Source organism: Neofelis nebulosa, chromosome 3, assembly GCF_028018385.1.
Source record: "Neofelis nebulosa isolate mNeoNeb1 chromosome 3, mNeoNeb1.pri, whole genome shotgun sequence".
NCBI classification, from domain to species: domain Eukaryota; kingdom Metazoa; phylum Chordata; class Mammalia; order Carnivora; family Felidae; genus Neofelis; species Neofelis nebulosa.
The window spans coordinates 85,491,030-85,510,446 of NC_080784.1; the positions used below are offsets into that span (position 1 = coordinate 85,491,030).

At 36.8% G+C, this 19,417-nt stretch overlaps 1 protein-coding gene across 10 annotated transcripts in view; it reads left to right on the forward strand.

Annotated features, from left to right (window-relative positions):
* Window positions 1-19,417, forward strand: part of INPP4B (inositol polyphosphate-4-phosphatase type II B) — a 775,173-nt gene that overhangs the window by 402,971 nt on the left and 352,785 nt on the right. The window lies entirely within an intron of this gene.

A 19,417-nucleotide genomic window follows, 5' to 3' on the forward strand; every position in this document is an offset into this window, starting at 1 on the left:
AGAAACAAGAAAAATCCCAAATACAAAATCTAACAGCACACCTAAAGGAAATAGAGGCAGAACAGCAAAGGCAGCCTAAACCCAGCAGAAGAAGAGAAATCATAAAGATCAGAGCAGAAATAAACAATATAGAATCTAAAAAAACTGTAGAGCAGATCAACGAAACCAAGAGTTGGTTTTTTGAAAAAATAAACAAAATTGACAAACCTCTAGCCAGGCTTCTCAAAAAGAAAAGGGAGATGACCCAAATAGATAAGATCATGAATGAAAATGGAATTATTACAACCAATCCCTCAGAGATACAAACAATTATCAGGGAATACTATGAAAAATTATATGCCAACAAATTGGACAACCTTGAAGAAATGGACAAATTCCTAAACACCCACACTCTTCCAAAACTCAATCAGGAGGAAATAGAAAGCTTGAACAGACCCATAACCAGCGAAGAAATTGAATCGGTTATCAAAAATCTCCCAACAAATAAGAGTCCAGGACCAGATGGCTTCCCAGGGGAGTTCTACCAGACGTTTAAAGCAGAGATAATACCTATCCTTCTCAAGCTATTCCAAGAAATAGAAAGGGAAGGAAAACTTCCAGACTCATTCTATGAAGCCAGTATTACTTTGATTCCTAAACCAGACAGAGACCCAGTAAAAAAAGAGAACTACAGGCCAATATCCCTGATGAATATGGATGCAAAAATTCTCAATAAGATACTAGCAAATCGAATTCAACAGCATATAAAAAGAATTATTCACCATGATCAAGTGGGATTCATTCCTGGGATGCAGGGCTGGTTCAACATTCGCAAATCGATCAACGTGATACATCACATTAACAAAAAAAGAGAGAAGAACCATATGATCCTGTCAATCGATGCAGAAAAGGCCTTTGACAAAATCCAGCACCCTTTCTTAATAAAAACCCTTGAGAAAGTCGGGATAGAAGGAACATACTTAAAGATCATAAAAGCCATTTATGAAAAGCCCACAGCTAACATCATCCTCAATGGGGAAAAACTGAGAGCTTTTTCCCTGAGATCAGGAACACGACAGGGATGCCCACTCTCACCGCTGCTGTTTAATATAGTGCTGGAAGTTCTAGCATCAGCAATCAGACAACAAAAGGAAATCAAAGGCATCCAAATTGGCAAAGATGAAGTCAAGCTTTCGCTTTTTGCAGATGACATGATATTATACATGGAAAATCCGATAGACTCCACCAAAAGTCTGCTAGAACTGATACATGAATTCAGCAAAGTTGCCGGATACAAAATCAATGTACAGAAATCAGTTGCATTCTTATACACTAACAATGAAGCAACAGAAAGACAAATAAAGAAACTGATCCCATTCACAATTGCACCAAGAAGCATAAAATACCTAGGAATAAATCTAACCAAAGATGTAAAAGATCTGTATGCTGAAAACTATAGAAAGCTTATGCAGGTAATTGAAGAAGATATAAAGAAATGGAAAGACATTCCCTGCTCATGGATTGGAAGAATAAATATTGTCAAAATGTCAATACTACCCAAAGCTATCTACACATTCAATGCAATCCCAATCAAAATTGCACCAGCATTCTTCTCGAAACTAGAACAAGCAATCCTAAAATTCATATGGAACCACAAAAGGCCCCGAATAGCCAAAGTAATTTTGAAGAAGAAGACCAAAGCAGGAGGCATCACAATCCCAGACTTTAGCCTCTACTACAAAGCTGTCATCATCAAGACAGCATGGTATTGGCATAAAAACAGACACATAGACCAATGGAATCGAATAGAAACCCCAGAACTAGACCCACAAACGTATGGCCAACTCATTTTTGACAAAGCAGGAAAGAACATCCAATGGAAAAAAGACAGTCTCTTTAACAAATGGTGCTGGGAGAACTGGACAGCAACATGCAGAAGGTTGAAACTAGACCACTTTCTCACACCATTCACAAAAATAAACTCAAAATGGATAAAGGACCTGAATGTGAGACAGGAAACCATCAAAACCTTAGAGGAGAAAGCAGGAAAAGACCTCTCTGACCTCAGCCGTAGCAATCTCTTACTCGGCACATCCCCAAAGGCAAGGGAACTAAAAGCAAAAGTGAATTACTGGGACCTTATGAAGATAAAAAGCTTCTGCACAGCAAAGGAAACAACCAACAAAACTAAAAGGCAACCAACGGAATGGGAAAAGATATTTGCAAATGACACATCGGACAAAGGGCTAGTATCCAAAATCTATAAAGAGCTCATCAAACTCCACACCCGAAAAACAAATAACCCAGTGAAGAAATGGGCAGAAAACATGAATAGACACTTCTCTAAAGAAGACATCCAGATGGCCAACAGGCACATGAAAAGATGTTCAACGTCGCTCCTCATCAGGGAAATACAAATCAAAACCACACTCAGATACCACCTCACTCCAGTCAGAGTGGCCAAAATGAAGAAATCAGGAGACTATAGATGCTGGAGAGGATGTGGAGAGACGGGAACCCTCTTGCACTGTTGGTGGGAATGCAAATTGGTGCAGCCGCTCTGGAAAGCAGTGTGGAGGTTCCTCAAAAAATTAAAAATAGACCTACCCTATGACCCAGCAATAGCACTGCTAGGAATTTATCCAAGGGATACAGGAGTACTGATGCATAGGGGCACTTGTACCCCAATGTTTATAGCAGCACTCTCAACAATCGCCAAATTATGGAAAGAGCCTAAATGTCCATCAACTGATGAATGGATAAAGAAATTGTGGTTTATATACACAATGGAATACTACGTGGCAATGAGAAAGAATGAAATATGGCCTTTTGTAGCAACGTGGGTGGAACTGGAGAGTGTGATGCTAAGTGAAATAAGCCATAGAGAGAAAGACAGATACCATATGGTTTCACTCTTATGTGGATCCTGAGAAACGTAACAGAAACACATGGGGGAGGGGAAGGGAAAAAAAAAAAAAAAGAGGTTAGAGTGGGAGAGAGCCAAAGCATAAGAGACTGTTAAAAACTGAGAACAAACTGAGGGTTGATGGGGGGTGGGAGGGAGGGCAGGGTGGGTGATGGGTATTGAGGAGGGCACCTTTTGGGATGAGCACTGGGTGTTGTATGGAAACCAATTTGACAGTAAATTTCATATATTAAAAAATAAAAAAAATAAAAAAAAAAGAAATAGTTCAAAAGAAAAAAAAAAAAATAAAAAAATAAAATTTTGAATACATGAGCAAACAACTTTAGTGGAATAAAAAAAAAAAAAAAAAAAAAAAAAAAAAAAAAAAAGAAAATAACTTAATGTATTTATTTCTTGATTATTATTTTTAGAAGTAATGTTGAGGCCATTACTTTTATTTGTTTATTTATTTTTTGGGGAGAGAGTGTGTGCACAGAAGTGGGGGAGGGGCAGAGAGAGAAAAGGTGAGAGAGACAATTCCAAGCAGGCTCTGCAGTTTCAGCTCAGAGCCCAATGTGGGGTTTGAACCCACAAACAGCAAGTTGGAGCTGAAGTTGGAAGCTTCACCGACTGAGCTGCCCAGGCACCCCTAATTTAGTGTATTTAAAGATACAGATAAATCCTTCTTATTTTCATCTTGTGAAATCTGAAGGAGGCAGAGACAATTGTAGGAGAGGCTGTTAGTCAAACATAGAGACCAAGTTTCAAGAGACAGGATGCCTGGGCCAAATATGTCTCTTCTATTTCAAATAAAGTTATCTGTCTTGTTCAAAGACCTCGGTATATTTTTTTTGTTTTGAAAGCCCAAATTCAGTAGCAATGCTGTTGTCACCTATTTTTCTGTCTTTGGATCATAGATCTAAGAGATGAGCAGCTGTGAGAATGTATTCATAATAATATTCCTCCCACTAAAAAAAAACTTCAATTTTATTTTTTCATATTTACTTAAAAGACACACTAGAATTCTTAACAACAGATCATTTGATTTTATCATGTGGCAAAAAAAATGCCTTACAAGTAAATAAGGTTATTGAGAGTCTTCAGGAAATTGTGTTGTTGATCCTGGAAGATATATTCCCCAAACTATTTGTTATGCTTTTGAGCACATGAAAGCCCTCAATTGTACTATTAAAAAAAAAAAAAGAAAAAAGAAAAAAAAAACACTTTTAAAAACTACTCTTTCAAGGACATTATAATTAAATCCATATAGGCTTTACTATATATTTTGGCTTTTTTTTTTTTTTTAGTTTTTTTAAATCCCACAAATTCTTTAACACTTCACCTGCTAACTAGTTAACTTCATAATTAATAATGAAAGAAAAATCATTTCCTAAATATTTTTATCATTAAGAATGCATATTTATTTAATAAAAAAGCAACGCATTTTAATACAAAAAACATTCTTTAAAAAAAAAAAGAAATAAAGCAGGAGGCTTTTTTTTCCACCTAATTTTTCAATGAAATTTTTGATATTTGATTCCTGATTCTTTACTAAAGTATTCAAATAAATTGAAAATTCCAATAGCCTTGCCTTTATTTTATTTATTTATTTATTTATTTATTTATTTATTTATTTTTTAATATATGAAATTTACTGTCAAATTGGTTTCCATACAACACCCAGTGCTCATCCCAAAAGGTGCCCTCCTCAATACCCATCACCCACCCTGCCCTCCCTCCCACCCCCCATCAACCCTCAGTTTGTTCTCAGTTTTTAACAGTCTCTTATGCTTTTAGCCTTGCCTTTAAATTGGGGAAATAGCTATACTAATTTTGCTAGGTGTCATAATGCTTTGTATAAGTTATTTTCCATTAAGGATTGTTTCTGCCTTGTCTGTACGCCATTATGAAATCATTATATCTTGCTGAAGTTCTCTACATCTTTATTCAAGTAAATGAGGTAGGAGATTCTTAGTCAATTGAGCAAACTAATTGGTTAAAAATGTCTTGATAGCACAAGATCAGCATTTACTGAAAAATGAGTATCTCAAGACCATTACCAACTATACTTCTAGTGGTTTATTGAATCTAAATTATATAACTCATCCCTTACAACTGAAAGTCTGCATCCGTGTTTTTATCATTGTTTCTTTTAAGTGTGTTGATTCCTTTTAATTTCCACAAAGAGAAATAATGAAAAACTGAAGAGAATAAAGATTTTCTTAAAGTTTAATAATTTTTTTAATTTTTAAACAAATTTTTATTTTTATTTTTGCGCTTAGGTTAGCATTTAAGAAGAGAGATCATTTTTTTAATAATTTTTTTAATGTTTATTTATTTTTGAGACAGAGAGAGACAAAGCATGAACGGGGGAGGGTCAGAGAGAGGGAGACACAGAATCTGAAGCAGGCTCCAGGCTCTGATCTGTCAGCACAGAGCCCGACGTGGGGCTCAAACTCAAGGACCGCGAGATCATGACCTGAGCCAAAGTCAGCCGCTTAACCGACTGAGCCACCCAGGCGCCCCATGAGAGAGATCATTTCTTAAAATCTGGGTGCATTTCTTTTGAAACCATTGTGGAAAATATAGAGAGAAGACTAATCTTGACTGAGACATAAAGGAACTTTCTATTAACTATTTATTAAGTTTATGCTCTTAATTATGCTCATAATGTTTATATATTTTCATTTACTAGATCCAAAGTCAATAGAATACTTATGAGTATGTTTTCATATTTTTATGTGGATACTACATATCATAAATCCAAAATAATAGGCACTAATTTATACTACATATTTTGATATACATTAATATATATTAATGGCATGAGATGGCACGTGTGTGTGCATGTACTCCTTCTTTATTTGACACTTGAAGTTATATTCTTAAAATAATTTATACCTTGGTGCCTGATACCTAATGGAGGCCAATGACCAGATATAGGGCACATCGAAAGACACGTTTTAGGCATGGCAACAACCTCGGTGTCAATTATGATAGGAATGTAAAGACGCAGATGCTGGAGTGAAAGCTCTAACAATACAAATCATTCTTTCATCCATTTTGTATTGGGAGCATAGCAAACTTGTAAGTAAATAATTTCAGGTAGTGTGAAGTCCTATGTATACGGTAAATAGAACAACTATATAGAATATGTCTGGGGGAGAGGTAATTGATTTGCGGAATGGAGGGACTATTTTAGATATAAAAGTCAAAGAAGGATTCTGTGTATCCAAAGGGATTTGGGATGTGGGTACTTGTTTGGAAAGTGTCTATACTGAATATAAGATCCAGGTAACTTTCTGAGCAGGAGACCCTGGCTATAGTAAATATTTATGCAGCAGGTAAAGGGTCATAAGAATGGGAATATTGGGTTTCAAGGGTAGTGAGTTGGGTTCCTGGTTTGATCAGGAATGAAACCAAGTTATGAGCTGATCTGGTCTTGAAGTAAACAAAGCCTCAGCAGCAATGGCAGAATACTGACGACCACCTGTTAGATGACCAGAATGCTAGGGTCAGAGTATGACAATTGTGAGACCGAAGAAATACTCATCCTGGTCCCATAGCCTCTTCTAGTGTCTCTTACTCCATAACCCCTGGGTAATAGGATCAGCCCTCATGATTGGGTTGAACCTCTAGTGAGCAAGAGACAGGGAGAGATAGGATTCAAAGCTAGCAGATTGTTAATCCTTTGCCTTTTGTGAAGCTGTTTTATCTTTTAAGAATCTATATATAAAATTATGGGATAATTTTTTTTCCAGAGACTTTTCCCTCTTGAAAGAAAATGTATCAACCCTTCCCATGTAGGTTTTAGTAGTGTATAAAATAAGACGAATCCAAGGATCAAATTATTTAACATAGCCTTACTTTATTTTTTAGTTTTCTCTAAAATTGAGAAGTCTTATAGCAACTGCTATAACTTCTATGGTAATATAATGAAAATTAGCATAAATAAAAATCAGTAATAGGCAATGTAGAAATACATCTGTTATCTCTGCAATGTAGTCATATATCATAATACATTTTCAGACAGTTAACTCTTTTTATGTCCATTTTATCATCTCATTTCTTGACTTTTATCCTAATACCTCAAATTCAGGATGGATGAAGGAAAGTGCAGACCATTGTATTTTATTCTCAATGCAGAGTCGATCAGCATGTGTTGTTTAATTTTTATAGTAAAACATAGTCTTAAGATGGAATACTATACAGTCATAAAAATCATCTGTTAAAAGGATATTTCATCAAACAAGGGAATATAAATGTTGCCTAAACAGAATAACAAACTACATATACAACATGACCCTTACTTATTTAACTCTTTTTGTATGTATGAAAGAATAAGATTGGAAGAATAAGTATGAGTATCTTTAATCATGGTTATGACATATTAGTAGGATTTTACTTCCTTTGTTACACTTTCTTACAGCTTTCCAAATCTCTGCAATGTGCTCATATAAGTGTCACAATCAGGTGGTGTCATTTTTTAAAATGAATAACCTGAATAAGCTAAACAAGAAAAGGGGCATATCTGAAGTGGTAAAAATCTGTTCTTTGCTTTCAATTAGCTCATAGTATAATTAGAGAGGTCAAACTAAGACTCCTGAAATCATTAAAAGACCTTTAAAACCTTAGCAATTTTGGGGGCACCTGGGTGGCTCAGTTGGTTAAGCATCCGCCTTCTGCTCAGGTCATGATCTTGTGGTCCATGAGTTCAAGCTCCACATCAGGCTCTGCACTGACAGTTCAGAGCCTGGAGCCTGCTTCATATCTGTGTCTCTCTATTCCTCTCTACCTCTTCCCCACTCACACTCTGTCTTTCTCTTTCTCTCTCTCTCTCTAAAAAATAAGATAAACATCAAAAAAATTAAAGCTCAGTGATTTTTTAGGATCTCTAAGAATATAAAAGATTGTGTAAAGAATCAAATGAGTGCAGAGAGGAGTAGTCAAAAAAGACTTTGCAAGGAAAACTAAATAAAGTCAATTTTTGAAGGAAGACTGTAGGATTGAAAATAGGAAGAGGAAAGGGGAATCACATTCTAGATCAGGAGAGCATCATAAGCATACACTTGGTGCTTGGAATAAGATAAAGACTTCAACTCCAGAAAACACACACATACCAAAGCACATAATAAATACTCATTTATCATTAGATACCAAGCTACATATAGAAAGGCCAGCCATCTTGTCTTGCTGGAAGAGAAAGTGGAAAATGTGTTCTCAAATTGGGTTCTCCATTCCTCTATTTCTTGGTCCTTTGGAATAGTTGTATGTATAGAAAACTCAATGATTCCAAGTGTTTTAACTTCACATTCACTCTGGAAGTCATGCCAGTTCTGCCATACATAATGTGACTAAATAGAGAAATTGAAGTTTACCACTTGTAGAGACTATTTTTTCTATGGTAACAGGAAAATAAAATTTTTTATTAAAAAATATAAATTTAAAATAAATTTAAAATAAATTAAAATAATTTATTAAAATATATTAAAATAAAAACAGTCTTGTGCATATGCAACCCACTATACTAGGTAAGTGAGGTGTACCATTCTAGAATTCAGTAATTAAAATTCAATTTTATGACAACATTATATTATGGCAAAGTGACAAGATGTCCTTAGGTAGGTTACTTCAAATATCAGAGTGGCTTTCAAAAAGAGGTTATCCTATTTTGTTGCTAAGGCTTTGTCCAGGAAGGTGATGAATCTAAATACTTTGTTCTTCTATTGGATCATATATTAGGTTATGTGTACAGATTTTGGATTTTATATATAAAGTAACTATATATCTTTTTTTATGGTTGTATTTTATCTTTTTAAAAATTGTATTTAAATTTTATTTAGTTAACATACAGTGCATGATTGATTTCAGTAGTAGAATTCAGTGATTTGTCACTTATATACAACACCCAGAGCCACTATATTTCTAATAGCCTGGTTAGCAAAAACAAAAAAAAACAAAACAAAACAAACAAAAAAAAACAAACAGCAAGCAAAAAACACAAAGTCGTGTAAATTATGTGATCAGTTTTTTGTGTTCAGAATTTGAAATGTGTATTAAAATGTGCTCAGACTGACAAGCTGCATAAAAAACAGTCTCATTTCTTTATAGACACAGCTTTTATAGCTTGCTAGGGCCTTCATTAACCTGCACGTCAGGTCCATTCATACTTTATGAATTGCTGTAAATCAGGAATTGTTTCGTATGTTTCTCTAAAAGAAAAAAAAAAAAAACCTTAGGAGGCTAAACTTGCTAGCTCCTTTCTGTGTTTACACTTCTACATTCCTGCTGGTCTTTGTTCTATAAATGATTATAAAGCTCTGACTTTTTTTCTTTAAAGCTCCAGTGGAAAAATGGAAGGTTTTAGTCTATCTTCTTTAGTATCTTTTTACCCTCTACATGGTATGCTGCTCCAGCTAAAGGGAATACCAAGCACAGAGGTATATTTTTTGTATTTAATCTGTTGATAAAAATATTACTTCCTATAAGCTGTAAGATCATCTTGAAGCAAAAAAAGAAGCACCTGCTAAGAATTAGATAAGGCCTCTGCTCATCCTTTTTTGTTGCTTCATTAAACACAGATCACCACTATCTTGATTCTTACAATGTGATATTTCCCTTAAAAAACATTGCTTTCCACTCAACAATAATTTGGGGGGGGGTACCTTCTAAAGACAAGGCATTGTGCAAAGTGCTGGGATCACAGTAATAGCACAGTGGTAGAACCATTCTTTGAGAATCCATGATATTTAAGATACTATGAAATGGTACTTACCTCTTTACAAACAGAATGCCATGTTTTCCTCACCACAACTCTACAAGGTAACACTAAAAACAACAAACATTTATTGAGTGCTTATCTGTTAACCATTCTTCCTCGTAAGTCATTTACATAAATTAATTACTTTCCGTTTCACAATTCATTTATTTATTTAAAATGTTTATTTGTTTATTTTGAGAGACAGAGTGAGAGTAAGCAGTGTAGGTGCAGAGAAAGAGGGAGAGAGAGAATCCCAAGCAGGCTCTGAGCTGTCAGCTCAGAGCCGATGGATGTGTGGTTCGATCTCACGAACCATAAGATTATGACTTGAGCCAAAATCATGAGTTGGATACTCAACTGACTGAGCCACCTAGGCACCCTCATTTTCACAACTTAATTGTGGAATAATTGCTCCCTTATTAGTTAGTCATATTGTTTTACAGGAAAAGAAACTTAGACATGAACAGGTAAAGTATGGGCCCAAGATTTGAACCCAGGAGTCTGAGTGCAGAGCATGCTCTCCCATTATGTTCACTTAAGAGATAAAACATCAAAAATTCCCAATGGTCAACTTCCCAAAGATCTTATGGAAATTGAGTGACAGTGTCAGGATCCAAATTGAGTTTTGTCTGATTCTGAAGCCCCTGCTTTTAATCATCAGGGTATATCCCCTTTTTATTGATTCCTGCTTCCCAAAAATTTCCAGGAGGTGGTGAAGACAAACAACTCTAATGCCAGGCAGACTATGATAAGGGCAAAATAAAGGCACACACCAACAACTATGGAAATACTAAGCAAACAGTAATTAAATATAATTATGGCATCAGAAACAACATCTCAAAGGAAGTGGCATTTGGACCAGACCTGAAAAGATGAGAGGGATTTCAGTTGGTTTAGAAGGAACACAAGAGACAATTCAAGCAAAAGGAGTAGCAAATTTCATGAAACAAAATCCTAGAGCTCATTTTCCAAGGTGATGTGCTTAATGCTCATTTACATATCCCTCTTTATTACTTATAATCCCACATCAAAAATAAATTAAGGCTCTAGAAATTCTCTTGCAGTATTTTACAATCATTGCACATATATTTGGAGCTTATTTTAAAATTCCAGATGAACACAAGTTTTTAAACATTGTCTAATGCTAGCAAATTGCATTTGGGTATCAGCAACAATTGAGCCTTACTGGCTTTAGGGCTATGTTAGATGAAACTCAAAGAAGCCTTAACCATGCTGAGCTGGATACAGTGGACTCTGTAGCCATGTTGTGCGCCTGACAACTGCCTACCTGTGCAGAGTTTGCATACCTGAGCATCTTCCTTCAAGCTATTGCAATTTTGACAGCATCAGGTAACTAGCAATACTCTTGAGGAGACCTTTTCAGAAACAAAGAAACAAAAATAACAGACAACTAATAGAAGTGGATTTGCATTTCAGTCTACAGTTTGAGTGGGGAGGCAATATCTCACCAGTTAAGAGATGGGAGTGAGAAGCCAATTGCAATCATTTGAGTCCTATCTTTGTTACCGTCTAGCCACTTGACCTTAGAAAAATTACATGGTGTTTCTGAATCTCTGTTTTCTTATCTGTAAAATGGGAAGGGCATCAGTATCTACCTTATAAGTTGCTTGTTAGGATTAAATAAATTAATGTACAAAACACTTAAACTAGTATCTGACATACATTTACTGAGTGGTTAAGCTGTATTATTTTGAAAATATCCTTGGGTGAGTCACTTTCTCATAGTCAACAAGTTCTTCCTTGAGCAGCAGGTCTTAACACTGTCTTTTTGTGCATAATAATTGCTATCATTTATGGAACTCCTTCTAGGTGCCAGGTATTAGGCTGCACACTTTTTAAAAAAATTTCTTTTGATGTTTATTTATTTTTGAGAGAGAGAGACACAAGCACGAGCAGGGGAGGAGCAGAGAGACAAGGAGACACAGAATCTTAAGCAGGTTCCAGGCTCAGAGCTGTGGGCACAAAGCCCGATGCAGGGCTTGAACTCTCGAACCACAAGATCATGACCTGAGCTGAGGTAGGATACTTAACCGACTGAGCCACCCAGGCGCCCCTGCACACTTTTCTTTTTTTTTATCTTTGCTTCTACAACTGACCTATTAGGTGCTTCCCACTATTCATGTTTCAGAGATGGATTCAGTCACTTGCCCAAGGGTATAAGGCTAGGAAGTGGAGGAGTATAGATTGTAACTCCAAAGGCCATGTTCTTTGTGGTTGATTATTAAAAGCGCAGGAGTGAGGGGCGCCTGGGTGGCTCAGTCGGTTGAGCGTCCGACTTCAGCCAGGTCACGATCTCGCGGTCCGTGAGTTCGAGCCCCGCGTCAGGCTCTGGGCTGATGGCTCGGAGCCTGGAGCCTGTTTCCGATTCTGTGTCTCCCTCTCTCTCTGCCCCTCCCCCGTTCATGCTCTGTCTCTCTCTGTCCCAAAAATAAATAAAAAACGTTGAAAAAAAAAAAATTTAAATCTTAAAAAAAAAAAAAAAAAGTGCAGGAGTGGGAAAGAGAAAACAATAAAAGGTAAAAGGTAATCTAAGATCTGCATTATGTTTTTGTACTGCTGAAATAATTAGAGATTAAACTGAAAGAAGAGAGAAAATGAACCAATCAGAGCTTCTTAACAGGCTGTTGTGCGAGTAGTGGTTTCTAGAGTCTCAAGATTTAATGTGTGCTGCAGTTGGAAGGTAGCCTGTTCTTAGTGACACCGGTGTAGATTCTAGTTTGGTGCTCTTGAGGAAGTTGAGATGTGTAACATCACTAGTAAATGAGAAATCAAACTTCTCTTCCCACTTCCTATCTGCTGCAACCGTATCATTTAACTGGATTGTGTTGTGATAAAGTAGATCTATTCTTGTCACATTTCTTTCTGAACAATATTCCATGGGAGCTTCAGTTAAAGGAGATCTTTAACCAGGTGAACTTCATAGGCCAAATCAGATTGTTCCACATAGGTTTTGCAAATTATTTGTTAAATTAGAGGTTTTTTTTAAAATTTACTTTCTACCTTCTTTATTTGTGTCTTTTTTCCATGAGCAACATACCTCGTCTAGTTTATTACTCTTTCTGTGTGATTTACCTAATTGCTTACTTCCCTCCATTGTCTAATTACTGACAGCGGCTGGTCACTGGAACAGGTATACCTTTGCAGCATCTGTTGCTACTTATGGGTAATTGGGGAATCAGGACTACCTAAGGGCTTTGTTCATTAGGTGGTTTTGCTTTGCATCAAGTTGAAAGCCTCTGAGGTTGTGAGGGAGCAAGATCCCCTGATGCTGCTGTCTTTGGGGCTGAAATTTATCAGGCAGCCTTCTTGTCGAGCAGATGGTATCCAAAAGTATCCTAGGCCACCTGGGAGCCGTGCCATGGGGAAGAAAAGAGACCTAGTAGAGTGGAAATCAGTATTAAAGAAAAGTCCCTCGTGTTTCCACTGTACAAAACAGTCTTTTCCAAAATGCTTCTAACTTGGGCTTTGACCTTTTGAAGTTGGCAAAGGTGGTGCTGTGCCCATTTTACAATGGAAGAAACTGACTCTCAGAGGCATTAAGTGACTTGCCTATGGTCATACACCTAGTATGAGAAAGCCCAAAGCTTTTCAAGTGCTCTGGCACTTATTCCCGTATTACTTTTACTTTATCAAGGACAAGAGATTATTCTTGGGTGTTATCTATTGTGGTGAGGTCTCAAGTCAATTTAAGCAAAACAGGTATCCCCAGGTCAAAACTTGTCCAAATTCAAGATATCAGTTTTATCCCCAATATTCACAAAACTTAAATGTGTCATCACTCTTAGCAACTTGAAAGTCCACGGCTTTAAACAACATTTGTGGGTTTTTGTTTTCAAACCCTGTAACTCTTGCTTTCACTTTTCCATGGAGCTCCCTACTCCCATGTTCAACTGGCTAGGAGATATCTCCTCTTGCTCATCGAGGAGGTATTTTATTCCTCCATGATGCCAATCTCCACAAAAAATATCACCATCCATTCAGTTACACAAATCCCCAAATATCACTTTTTTTAATTCCCTTTTTCTCTAACCTCACTTTAGATCCATCATCAAGGCCTATAATTCCTATGTTTAAAATATTTTCTGAATTTGACCAACCCCATCCTTTGCCCCTCCTGTTATTCAATTCTAAGCAGCTATCAGCTCTCATCGGGGCCAGTTAGAGGACTCTTTATGGGAACCTGGCATCTGCTCTTGCCCCTGCATAGTCACCTCCAGATAGAAGAGCCAGATTAATCTTTTAAAAATATCAATGTGATTTCTTCACTTTCCTAGTTAAAATCCTCCAATAGCTTCCATTTCACTTAGAATAAAATTGAAATATCTTACCACATTCTACAAGGATCTTGAGAAGTAGGCCATTCTCACCAGACATAAGCTTATCCCCTAGCTCATTCTTCATCAGCTTTGGTCTTCTTTTTGCTTCTCAAATAAGCCAAATATCTGGATCTTTGCATTTGTTGTTCCCCTAAACTGGCTCCTTGGTACGTTTTAGCTCAGCTCAAATGTCACCTCATCAGAGAAACTTTTTGTGACCCACACCCCCACTCCTCAACATTCAATTTAACACCCTGTTTAAAATTGTGACTAAATTATTATTTTATTTTATTATTTTTTTTTTTTTAAATTTTTTTTTTTTCAACATTTTTTTTATTTATTTTTGGGACAGAGAGAGACAGAGCATGAACGGGGGAGGGGCAGAGAGAGAGGGAGACACAGAATCGGAAACAGGCTCCAGGCTCCGAGCCATCAGCCCAGAGCCTGACGCGGGGCTCGAACTCACGGACCGCGAGATCGTGACCTGGCTGAAGTCGGACGCTTAACCGACTGCGCCACCCAGGCGTCCCTAAATTATTATTTTAAACTTCATGTCCCACTAGCGTACAAGCTCCATAAAATAGGGAACTTCTTGTTCACTGCTGTGAAACTGTCGCCTAGAATCATGCTGGGCACATTTAGACACTTAATAAATATCCATGAGTTGAATGCATGCATGGATGCCATTGCTTTTTTCCTTTCATATTTCTTCATAAAATAGATGTATATATTTAGATATGCCCTTGAAATGTTTTGTAATTATTGCTGACACAATTATTTGTAGAAAGAAGTTCATTTTAAAATTCTCAATAAATACAATTATTTAAACATTGATATTTTGTTATAAGAAAATTATATATTAGGAAGGGTAGAGCCTTACTGCCCTTGGAGTTCTAGAAAGAACTGAGAGGAGGAATGTCCTGAACAAGGACATTTTGTAACTAGACTGTATAGCTGGTGATTGCTTACCTGTTTAGAATTTTATGTCTAAAATTCTTCACAAACACACTTCATGATTCTGGTATTATGACAGCATCATAAAACAAGCGATCTTAAAGCTTAAGTATTTATTTTGAGAGAGAGAGAGAGAGAATACGCAAGTGAGCGACGACGGAGGGGCAGAGAGAGAGGGAGAGAGAATCCCAAGCAGGATTGGTGGTGTCTGTGCAGAGCCTGAGGTGGGGCTCAAACCATGAGATCATGACCTGAGCCAAGATCAAGAGTCAGATGCTTCACCAGTTGAGCCACCTAGGTGTCCCCAAGAAAGCAATCTTCTTATAGATATGCTCTTAAGAGCATATGTAAACAAATAACAGAAAGTGTAACAGACAGCTAGAATAGTAGAAATGGACTGGAATGGGTCCAGAGATTTGAACTTACATTTCAGCCTATACCATGTAACCCTGAGAGAATGTAATACAAGGACAGTGTTTGAGAGCCTGGGCTGGGTTGCCATCCTGAGAGCGTTTGAATCCTGATTCTTCTACTGGCAACCTGTGTAACTCTGAACAATTAAATTTTATTGGGGAGTTTTGTGGATTAAGCTGAGGTAGTTACTTAAAGCACTAAGAATGGTGCTAGACATATAAGTTATCACTTAATGGTATTAATCTGTTGATTGTTTTCAGTTAATCCCTTACCCTCTCTAAACTCTGATTCTTTATGTGTAAGTTGTGGGTTATAATTCTTATCTCACAGGGTGTTGACAAATATATATGAAAGTGAGAAATATGTTCATACATCGTTGGAAATTCAATCTTTTTTTTTTCTCACATATTTAATTGGATCTTCACAAACCCTCAGTGAGAAGAACTACAGTTACTATCCCCACTTCAGGATGAGGATAGGGAGACTCCATAACAAATCCAGTCACTGAGTCAGGACTGGGATCCATGGCTGGGAACCTTAAGCAGTTTACTCCATATAGCAAGTAAGAACTTGAAGGAGACCCTCAAACAGAAGATATCTCATATTCTTATCTTACCTAGTGTACCACATGCCCTGGAAGAGTAGAGAGGTGGTTCTTTTTTAATTTGGGTAGTGTAAACTACTTCTTTGTTCTGAAACTGCCTTTGTAGCTAGGGCCCTGAAGCATTCCATTCAGCTAGCAGGAACTCTGCTGAGCTTTAGATTTGAACTGTTCTCCCTGGAGATCCCAGTTTTTCTAAGAATTTGCTTTTTTGTTTCTTTCAAACTCTGATTCCCCTAGAAGCACTATCTGTTATTTCCAATTGTCTGAGCTATGCTTTTTCCACGTGGGGTTGAACTTGTGGATTTTGCTGTGAATAATTAGTCCCTTCCTGTCTTCAAGCTATCCCACATTTGCTTTCTCACCTACACACTCACTTGTCTCCTTTCTATTGTTCTGTGTCTCCTGGATTGCTAATCATTTCTAGTTTTAGCTTATCTGTATCTGTTTTATTTCCTGTGAGTCAACCATCTCATGATGGGAGAATTGACACCCCTAAAGCTGCACATAAAACACGAATATCGAGATTTTCTTTTGTCTACAGGAAAATCACACATGTGATTGACTCAAGAGTCAAGAAAAATGGGGAGTTATATTCTTCAAGGTCTTCAATACTGTCCTCCCCCAAATGATGTTCTACATGGAGACAATTAAAATAGAGGCTATCCCCTCAGACCCATCTATTCCTCTCATTCTCCCTTTCCCCCTCTTATTTTCTATTTATGTAAGGCTTTGATTTAATACTTTTAATCTACTTATAAAATATTTGGTTTTAAAGGGATAGCAATTTCATTAAAAAACATTAATTTTACATATAGATACTGAGTGCAATATATTTATAAAAAATATTACTGAAATTTTAAAAAATTACCTTAATTTAAGCACCACCTTTTAAAATTTAAATCTCTTGGTGTAATATATACAATGCAATTCTTCTAAAATATTTTGGTTTGGGAAAGCATGTCTAAAAATTGGCTCATTCAGGATTTGATGAAAGCCAGACTATGAGTCAATGTGTTGTACATAGACATCCAGATTGAACAACTGCTTTCCAGATCGCTTGCTATTTCCTGCCCAAACAAATGGATTCTTTCAGGAGACCATCAACCCCTGAAGGCAGCATTCCAGGCCCTATTTCCTTCATTTGTCCTCTGACTCCCGAATACCTCCTAGACATCAATCATTCTGAGTCTTTAGAGTTCAACAACTCTGAGTGCACTTCTCTTAGCCATCCATCTTTGGTGACTCAGGTTCTGACTTTTCTGCCACCCCTCCTGTAACTGTCTCCACCAGCCACACTGGCCTTATCTTTTGATTCAGGGGTAAAACAGGGAAGGTAACTAACCCTTCCCACTAACACACATGCTCTTCTGGATCCACTGACAGGTTCTGTGGTTGTCCTGATAGGAATCCTATTGGCTCCCATGTGGAACTGATTGATAGTCATGGAAAAATGCTGTCATCTTGGCCTCTGGGCAGATAAAAGTCTTCATGTTGTTCTCTGTGTTGTTCTCTCTAGCTTTTCTGATCCTACTTTTAATGTTACAGATTTCCATTAACTGATTCACAATATTTCTTTTAGTATTCAGAAGGACCTGCTTCCATTCTTGGAATAACGTTTTCATCCTTTCTTAAGCAGCACATATGTTCCTGCTGAAAAGAGCAGCAGAAAGCTGCAAGCACTTGTTTCTGAAGTGGAACATGGATTTGGAGCTTGCACACAAAGAACCAAGTCTGTATACAATGTTAGTTGATGATGCCACGCCAGTTTGGGGCTTTCAGCATATAGGGTGGGATATCAAGACTAGAAAAGTCACCAGTACAGACTTGTTTTTAATTCAATTGCTTGAGGACAGAGTCTTAGTCACCTAGGTAATATTCATGAAAACAAGACAAAATAGTATTTTCTGACGATTGACATGAGAGAAGCTGAGGGAGCTGGGGACAAGCTGGATGGAGAATGGGCGTCTTCTGGTACTGACAACAGTCATTTGAACCAAATTTGTTCTTTTTATATGCAAATATGCTGTCTTCTGTACAGCTGGCATCTTCACTGCTCCAGAGCACAGACAATCAAAGAGCATTTCCCGAAAGCACCATTGTTCCGGGAAGAGGTTCTTTTTTTTCCCTCTCTCTCTAGATTTTTCAATGATACTTAAATTCAGAATCTGTACTGAGTGGGTAGTTTATTTTCATATGTGTAATGTTCCACACTAAGGAAGTGAATTTCATCTTTTTAGGCATTTTTTTTTTTTAATTTTTAAAGGCCAACACACTTATTTAACACATACAGAGGTACACATAGAATGTGGTGGCATATTTTATATTATTCTGTTATGGGGAAAAGTAAAAAAATTTATTTCAGGACCTTTTCCCCAACAATGTGAATTTAGCTTTTTACATGAAGGAAATCAATTTAATTTATAAGTGAACCAGTTGTAATGAAATTTAGGAGAAGTGGCGCTCAAATCTCAGTGTAGCAAGAATTCTGCAGCAATGTTTCTATAACAAAATCTTTCAAATTCCCTCTTGCAAATTATTACCTATATTTTTCAATCACTCCATCATCTGCTTCCTCCCCATGGCATTAGGCTCATCCTTTCCTCATGTTTCATTTGGATACTATTACTGGAATATTGAGAATCTTAAAATTCTTGTTACAAAGCTAAATCACCATTGAGCATGCAGAGGAACAGACAAAGCAGAATGACATTATTGGGGAAAAAATCAGACTACTGAATACTCTCTGCTATTGGTAAGAAACAAATAAATAAATAACAGGCTTCATTCTTGAGCCACATGTTATGATCTATAAATCTGACTGACGAGTAAAAAACACCATATAGATATGGAATTTAGTGGAACTATGAGGCAGCAACAAGCATGGTATTGTTCTGGACATGTGCTAACACAAGCAAAGTTTATTTTCAATGCCACTTGACACATGGTTAGTATGTAGTACATTGTGTTTCCCTCCACTCCCATCTTCTCTGCATGCTTCATGTATTATCTTAAGTGAGAAAAACCTTAAAATTTATATGTTATTAGTATTTTATTGTGGTAGTATAGGAGCAAAAAATATAGCATTATTTCAATAAGTCTAAAAAATTCTTGCATTAGGATGGCTTTTTTTCCTGTGTGTATGTGTGTGTGTGTGGGTGGGTGGGTGGGTGGGTGGGGGTGTGTGCGTGTGAGCGCACGTGTGTGTTGATTTTTTTGGGTTTATTTCTTTACTTCCAACCTTAAACCTGAACTGCTGTTTACCCCTGACCTTCTAACAATCTAAAATTAATACTGTTGGTTCATGTCATGTAGATATTCTTATCCCCCTTGAAAAGTCAGGCAGGCCTTGATTTTGCATTTGGGACTTTTTTTTTTTTTTTTTTTTTTTTTTTGATACATTGCCGTAAAAGACAAACTAAACCAAAAAGGAAAAAAAAAGTGCCAACTTTTATACAATTTTTACT